Below are 8755 nucleotides of genomic sequence, written 5' to 3' on the forward strand. Positions count from 1 at the left end.
TTATAATTTTTCCTTGCCTATATATATATATATATATATATATATATATATACACACACACACACATGTATATATATATATATGCGTATATAAACAATCAACAACGAATAAGAACGTGGCTGCATACACGGAATCAACTAGAAAAAAATTCTATAGGGAATAACTTATGAAGACTCTAGTGTATTTGTCATTTGCTCGTTAAACACACGCGCACACACACACTCACACACGTGCGCGTGCCCACGCACACATGCATACAGTTTTATGTTACCATTACAGTATTTTCTCAGATTAGTTTCGAAGAGAAACCTGTAATTAAATGATAGTTTTATTACCTTAGAATAATATTTCTTTGAATTGGCACGAAACCGCAAATTAGGTAGGGAAACAAATAAAGGTATATTGTTCATTCATTCAACCCACTTTATTATATTACAGATGTGTGAACTGGGAGAACCGAAAGAGCATTAGAATTTCTTCCGGCTCTTTACGTTCAGAGTTCAAATTCCGCAAAGTCAACAGTGTCTCTCATCATTCTGGACTCAACAAAATAATAACTAGTCAAGTACTGCGGTTGATTTAATCGAGTAAGCCTTTAATTCCAAATCTCTGGCCTTATGTCAAAGTAAGGAATAATTATATTACAGCTATACAAAAACGTACGTTTAAAATGGAGAGTGAGATATTTTAAACTCCAGTATATAACGTGAGCCAACTCTGGAAACTGAAGATAGATGCTGTAAGTATTAGCTCGACTTGCTGTATATAGCAGTGAAATATCTTTGGAATAACGCCGTTTTAGAAAGGGACACATTATGTTAAAATGCAATCTTAGATTTACTATATTCTGCTTATCAAGGAAGACCAACTCCTACGAGTTTACTGTTTTTATTGGGAAGGAAAGAGTATCATTAGGAGATAAATCAAAATATTTTACACAAAATCTGGTCAATTGTAGGAACCCATGACAGTGCAAAAATATTGAAAACATTGCAAAACACATACATCTGGAATGCACTAAGACATGATAAGACACCAAATTTCTACTTAAAATATTCATCACTACCACATACAGAGATACTTAATACTGATGGAGCTGAAAACAACACTAATCTATCTCAGTGAGGTGAAAAACCCAATTTAATTCCGTTAATTGAAGAAGCACAAAATGTTATAGGTTCATAATCTACATTTCATAGTCTTGCGTCCCCAAAGTCCATCCCCTCCTCACCGTGGTGGGGACGCTGGCAACGGGTAGTGTCAGAGCTATGCCGTTGGGAACTTCGGTTCCTGGTTGGGCCACCCAAGGCGGATTGGTCCGACACCGAGTGGTATTAGGGCCACAACCCGGCAGACGGGGCTCAGTGAAAATCCTCGGAGTGTCTGTTTCGGCAACCGGCGACTCCTCGATCGTTCTGTCCCTGCGTCTGCGGACGATCTGCGGCAAGCAGGATGTCTTTACATGCGGGATTGTTGGGGACCGCTTGTGAAATCCACATATTCCTACGAAACATCTTCCAAAGACTCAACCCACCCAGGGTGAATGTCGCTACAAGTACAAGTACAAGTAAGTATTTCATAGTCTTGAAAGCATTAACTGAAGCTATATCATAGATTATAAAGACTTAGAACAATCTGTCAAGAACACAATGAATGCAACATGTATTTGTCAAGGTCAAGTTTTGAACAATAAAATTATTATTGAACATTGTAGACGGAGAAAAAAGAATCTGAATATAGTATGGGTTGATTTCCAGAATGCCTTTACAGTGTTCCCTATATGAGGGTTCTGTAAACATTAACCGTAAGCAGCGTTGCACCAATAATGAGTTATATACCACATATGTATTAATGATAAACATTTCTGCATATGCAGGTAAAAGGAGAAAATCATATAACCTAACGCTATCTTTACATAAAGTGAATTATTTAAAAAGCAATTCCTCTATTTTGTTTTTCGTCCTGCGCTAATCTTTTGAGCAGTATGTTAAATGGGACCGAACTTGAAGACAAAAGCTATGGCTGGACCAACAAGCATCATTTTGTATAGGGGCGATCTCAAATTGCATACTGTAGACTATAAACAACTAAAAAAATTGCTGTAGATTGTTGAAGAGTAATTCAGGTGAGATTTGTGTAAGTAAAATGCGCCCAGGTAACATTAAGGAAAGTAATATTATATTTAGGTTTACTAATATCATGTTAGTGAAAGAAACGGAAAAACAGAATTACACTGTTCACAAACATACAAATAATTTTATTTTTTAAATCGATGAAGCAGACAGTAAACAGTACCAGTACACGCAAACGAAAGAAAGTGTCACTAAGGAATAATATAGACACATTAGAATAATGCTCAAGTCGATGTTGAATGTAAAAGGTATGATAATATATTGGAAACAATAAACGAGATGTATTAGAAATAAGTGCCCAGGTGGACGCAAAATAAAATAACAAATAGAAAATGGTGTGTAGAATATATTATATGAATTCTGAGATTTGAAGATTTCATTTACCATGAATATAGACAGAGAGGAACATTACGAAATTAGAAATATTGGCTTCAAATTTTGGCACAAGGCCAGCATCTTTTTGTGAAGGTGGGAAGGTGCTCGACTGGTATTTTTCTTATGGACCCCGAAGGGATGAAAGGCAAAGTATAGCTTGGCCGAATTTGAACTCAGGATATTACGACGGACGAAATTGAGCTATACGTTTTATCCGGCGGGCTAACGATTCTGCCATTTCGTCGCCTTCATTTCAAATTTTGCCACAAGGCCAGTAAGTTTCTGCGAAGGAGTAAGTTGACGAGATTGACCCTAGTGTTCAACTGGTACTTATTTTATTGACCCCGAAAGGATGACGGAGTCGATGAAATGAACTTAGAATGTAAAAAGGAATGAAATGCCGCTAAGCAATTTGCCTGGCAGGCTAATGATTCTACCAGTTCACTGCCTTAATAATAATAATAATAATAATAATAGTAATAATAATAATAATAATAATAATAATAATAATAATAATAATAATAATAATAAACGTCATGATGCAGAACCAGGCAGTGACTCTCATGGCTTCTGACCTTTATTGATTGGAAGTGTTATCATGTACATTGTTCTGTCTTGGTATAAAAGATGCGTTACAGCAAATATTCGGCTCAATACCACAGATTTGCTTGTCAGTTGTTTGACCTTAATCAGTTGAGCATGTCCCTCAGTGGCTGACAATATGTGCATCTCCGATCACGAGCAGAAGTAGTGGGGGAGCATCATAGCCATGTGTTGAGAGGGATTTTTTGGAGTTTGAATAATTCCCCTCTGGAAACATGGGTGTTACGTTCAACATTTTTAAACAGCCCTTATTCAGGGACCTTTTGAGCGGGATGGGTTACTCGACCAGAAGAAAATTCTAACTGGGCCCCACCTGCAAGGTCATGTGCTGTTTGGTCTTGATATGAGATCCCCATGTTGCACACATATGGTTGTGATGCTTGTGCCTTGTGTACCCTTATCAGACGGATAGTCATGATGGGTATACTAGGTTTCGTATATTTTACCCCAGTGTCACTTTCATGACATGCACTGCTCTCTCACTCAATAATAATAATAATAATGTTTTCTTTGATCACTACTATGGCTATGGCTGAAGGACATTAGAACAACTTACACATAGGAAGAGCAAAAAATATATGTATAATTTATACGTTGTGTATATGTGCCAATAACATCACTGTCGTTCATGATCGATCAGAGAACTTCACACAATTCCTTGACTTCCTTGTCAACCGAAGGCAAGTGCCCAAGGTCAAACTTCTGACAACACTACAGCTTGTAGAGGGATGTTTAAAGTAAACTCATCTACCTAGTAAATATATATCACACAAATCTTCCTTTTAGTAAATTTCCTGAAAAGAGCCCTTTTTCCTAAAGTTTCATTCTCACTTCTCTCCTCAAGCGATACTAGATTAATTTGATGAAAACTTGGTGGAATAGAAAAATGTTTGCCCGCAATCCTTTCAATTTAGTTCACCGAAGTCATATGACAGAAGAAAACTGTCAGATTCTGCTTGCAAAATGAAAGCAACTGAATGATTATCTCAATAGCCTCCGCTGATAACCAGATCCGTGCTACATTGTTGTTCGACAAATCATCACAAATCAGCAGCGTGCCGACAATGAATGAAAAGTTAATATCAATAAGTGATGTGTGCGAAACCGAGTGTTAATATGCCATATTGACTGGAGCATATGGAAATTAATTAACACTGCTATCAAATTCTTCGCAATTTACCTTAGGAGAAATTTGTCAGCTCCTCTGCCGCTCTGACATTTAAAGATTATTTACCAACTTGAACTGACAATTAACTAAGCATACATACGTCTATCAGTCGATGCGACTGTGATGATGTGGTTGTTTCGCTATCATTTGAAGCTACTGTGTAGCTGTATGTATGTGTATTATAATACTGTTGTGTAGCTATGAATATTTAGTTATATGACCGTGTGAGTTTGTGTTTGTTTGACTATGTACGTGTGTGACTTTGAGAATATGTGACATGTGACTGTGACTGTGTAACTATGAGGGGATACTGAAAAGTTCTTGGCTTTGGATAAAAAAAAGATATAGGAGGATAAGTTAATTACGATTTTATTCAGCATATTCCCCTCTCAGATTCACACACTTACTCTAGCGGCCCATCAGTTTTTCTATGTCCTGTAAAAGAACTCCAGAAGGTTGGGTCTCCTACCAGGCCTTTCACGACACCCTTCAAACCTGGAACTTTTCAGCACCCACTTTATATGACTGTGTATGCCTGTGCAGTTACGTCACTGGGATTCTCTGGCTGTATAATCGTGCCACTGAGTGACTATGTATTTATCTTCATGGTTGCGTGACGATGTACGTATTTAAATATATGACTGTGAATGTGTGTTATACGGTGCTATACACTGTTATATATATATATATATATATATATATATATATATATATATATATATATATATATATCAAAATAAGCAACAAGTATATCTTAGGTAATTTGGTACAATCGTATCATGCTACTTCATTTTATTAAACATTGTAAGTATTACATCAGTTTTAAAATATTGAGCAATCTTCAGCCATTTACAGAAGTCTTCCATTGCTCAACATTTTAAAACTGATGTAATACTTACAATGGAGTAGCATGAAACGATTGTACCAAATGACCTAAGATATACTTGTTGCTTCTTCTGATTATAATCACCCTATCGATTTATATGGATAATACCATATAAAATTCTGGTGCCTCTGACTTAAGTACCATATTCATCTGAATCTAAATTTTGCTGAACTTATATATATATATATATATATATATATATATATATATATATATATAGGAGTGACTGTGTGTCGTCCCCTCTTTGTAAGGCCGTTATGGCAAATTTGATTAAATAAAGTAGGTTGCTTACCAACCACATGGCATCTTGGGCAAGTGTCTTCTACTATAGCCTCGGGCCGACCAAAGCCTTGTGAGTGGATTTGGTAGACGGAAACTGAAAGAAACCCGTCGTATATATGTATATTTATGTATATATATATGTGCGTGTGTGTGTATGTGTGTGGCTGTGTTTGTCCCTCCAACATCGCTTGACAACCGGTGCTGGTGTGTTCACCTCCCCGTAACTTAGCGGTTCGGATAAGAGACCGATAGAATAAGTACTAGGCTTACAAAGAAAAAGTCCTGGGGGTCGATTTGCTCGACTAAAGGCGGTGCTCCAGCATGGCCGCAGTCAAATGATTGAAACAAATAAAAGATAAAAAGAATTAAAGAATATATATCTACAGCTGAGTTTGTGACTGTGAGTATATTATTTGAGTATGTTTCTTATGTAGTTGTGTGACTTCATGACTGTGACTACTTAGTTGTGAGATTTTGTATTTGTACAATAGTGATCGTTTGAATTCATGATTGTGACAGTGTGTGACTATCATTCTATATAATTCAGCAACTTTACGGACGCTTGACTCTGAGATGTATAGCTGTTGGACAGTGTATCACTATTCCTAATAACTTCATGAATACGTAAATATATATATATTCGAGTTTGTATTTTCACAACTATGTAACTAGGTGTCTGTGAAACTTCGTAGTTATGTGTCAGAGTTGCTAGATAGTTGAGAATCATTTGTAAATAGTTTAGACATCAACAGGCTACACGAAACTCGTAGTATTCTTAAAAGTGTCTGTTTAACAAGAGTAGAGGAGTGGTTCAATAAAATGATAGTGACAGCTTCATCTGCAATTCGTTCTATATGAAATCATATCATGCATATAAAATATCGGGTGATGGAGAGATAAAAGACAAAGAAAGACGAAAGAAAAGAGAGGAAAGAGAGAAATATAGATTGGGAGAAAAAACAGATGTACTGAGAGAGAAGCGTGTTGAATAAAAGATTAAGGTAGAAATATTAGAAATATTTATAGATGGATGACTAAATAAAAAGTAAATAAACATCTGTTTTATTTATATATATGTGTGGGGGGGTGTATCTGTGTCTGTGTGTGTATACACATATATATATATATATATGGATGAATATATATATATTTATATAAATATATATGTAAACATACATATATATAAGTATATATACATATATATATATGAGTATACATATATATATACATAAATATATAGACATATACGTACTTACATATATATATATATATACATGTATATGTATGCAAATATATATACATGAACATATGTATGTGTATATATATATATATATAATATATATATATATATATAATATATATATATATAGGAGTGACTGTGTGTCGTCCCCTCTTTGTAAGGCCGTTATGGCAATTTGATTAAATAAAGTAGTTGCTTACCAACCACATGGCATCTTGGGCAAGTGTCTTCTACTATAGCCTCGGCCGACCAAAGCCTTGTGAGTGGATTTGGTAGACGGAAACTGAAAGAAACCCGTCGTATATATGTATATTTATGTATATATATATGTGCGTGTGTGTGTATGTGTGTGGCTGTGTTTGTCCCTCCAACATCGCTTGACAACCGTGCTGGTGTGTTCACCTCCCCGTAACTTAGCGGTTCGGATAAGAGACCGATAGAATAAGTACTAGGCTTACAAAGAAAAAGTCCTGGGGGTCGATTTGCTCGACTAAAGGCGGTGCTCCAGCATGGCCGCAGTCAAATGATTGAAACAAATAAAAGATAAAAGAATTAAAGAATATATATCTACAGCTGAGTTTGTGACTGTGAGTATATTATTTGAGTATGTTTCTTATGTAGTTGTGTGACTTCATGACTGTGACTACTTAGTTGTGAGATTTTGTATTTGTACAATAGTGATCGTTTGAATTCATGATTGTGACAGTGTGTGACTATCATTCTATATAATTCAGCAACTTTACGGACGCTTGACTCTGAGATGGTATAGCTGTTGGACAGTGTATCACTATTCCTAATAACTTCATGAATACGTAAATATATATATATATTCGAGTTTGTATTTTCACAACTATGTAACTAGGTGTCTGTGAAACTTCGTAGTTATGTGTCAGAGTTGCTAGATAGTTGAGAATCATTTGTAAATAGTTTAGACATCAACAGGCTACACGAAACTCGTAGTATTCTTAAAAGTGTCTGTTTAACAAGAGTAGAGGAGTGGTTCAATAAAATGATAGTGACAGCTTCATCTGCAATTCGTTCTATATGAAATCATATCATGCATATAAAATATCGGGTGATGGAGAGATAAAAGACAAAGAAAGACGAAAGAAAAGAGAGGAAAGAGAGAAATATAGATTGGGAGAAAAAACAGATGTACTGAGAGAGAAGCGTGTTGAATAAAAGATTAAGGTAGAAATATTAGAAATATTTATAGATGGATGACTAAATAAAAAGTAAATAAACATCTGTTTTATTTATATATATGTGTGGGGGGGTGTATCTGTGTCTGTGTGTGTATACACATATATATATATATATATGGATGAATATATATATATTATATAAATATATATGTAAACATACATATATATAAGTATATATACATATATATATATGAGTATACATATATATATACATAAATATATAGACATATACGTACTTACATATATATATATATATACATGTATATGTATGCAAATATATATACATGAACATATGTATGTGTATATATATATATATATATATATATATATATATATATGTATGTATGTATGTATGTATTTATGTATGTATATATATGTACATATATATATATGTGTATATATATATAAGTATATATATATGTATATATGTATATATATGTATATAAGGAGGGAGGGATGGTGGGACGAAGGGAGTGAGGGAGAAAGATGGAGGGAGGTAGTAGCACATATTGTATATAATAATACATAAACATGCATAAATATAGTTGGTAGAAAATTTTGTTCAAAGCATATATTTTCACTGCGATAACATCTTTAAAAATAAATGGTAAATAGGTTTTTTTTTATTTCCAGTAGGAATCAATTTCCTCACAAGAAAACTAGAGTACAGAAGCTGGTGCACATTAAATAAGATAAATACTTATTAAGCAAACGGTAAACAATGATTTTCTTAGTTATTTCTGGTTTTTTCGTAAATGTATGTGTGGGTGCTGAGAAGTTCCTGGCTTTGATAAAAGAAAATGCAAGAGGATCAGTAATAATGATTGCATTAAACAAATTCTCCTCTCAGAACCTCACACTTAT

At 34.5% G+C, this 8755-nt stretch overlaps 1 long non-coding RNA gene across 1 annotated transcript in view; it reads right to left on the reverse strand.

Moving 5' to 3' along the window:
- Positions 1 to 3936: 3936 nt before the first annotated feature.
- The window catches only part of LOC118766155, a 13561-nt gene continuing 8742 nt past the window's right edge, over positions 3937 to 8755 (reverse strand). Inside the window, exon 3 of the long non-coding RNA XR_005002064.1 lies at positions 3937 to 3948. This is a non-coding gene — a long non-coding RNA (uncharacterized LOC118766155). The remainder of the gene's footprint in view (positions 3949 to 8755) is intronic.

This window comes from Octopus sinensis, linkage group LG15 (genome assembly GCF_006345805.1).
Source record: "Octopus sinensis linkage group LG15, ASM634580v1, whole genome shotgun sequence".
Lineage (NCBI taxonomy): Eukaryota > Metazoa > Mollusca > Cephalopoda > Octopoda > Octopodidae > Octopus > Octopus sinensis.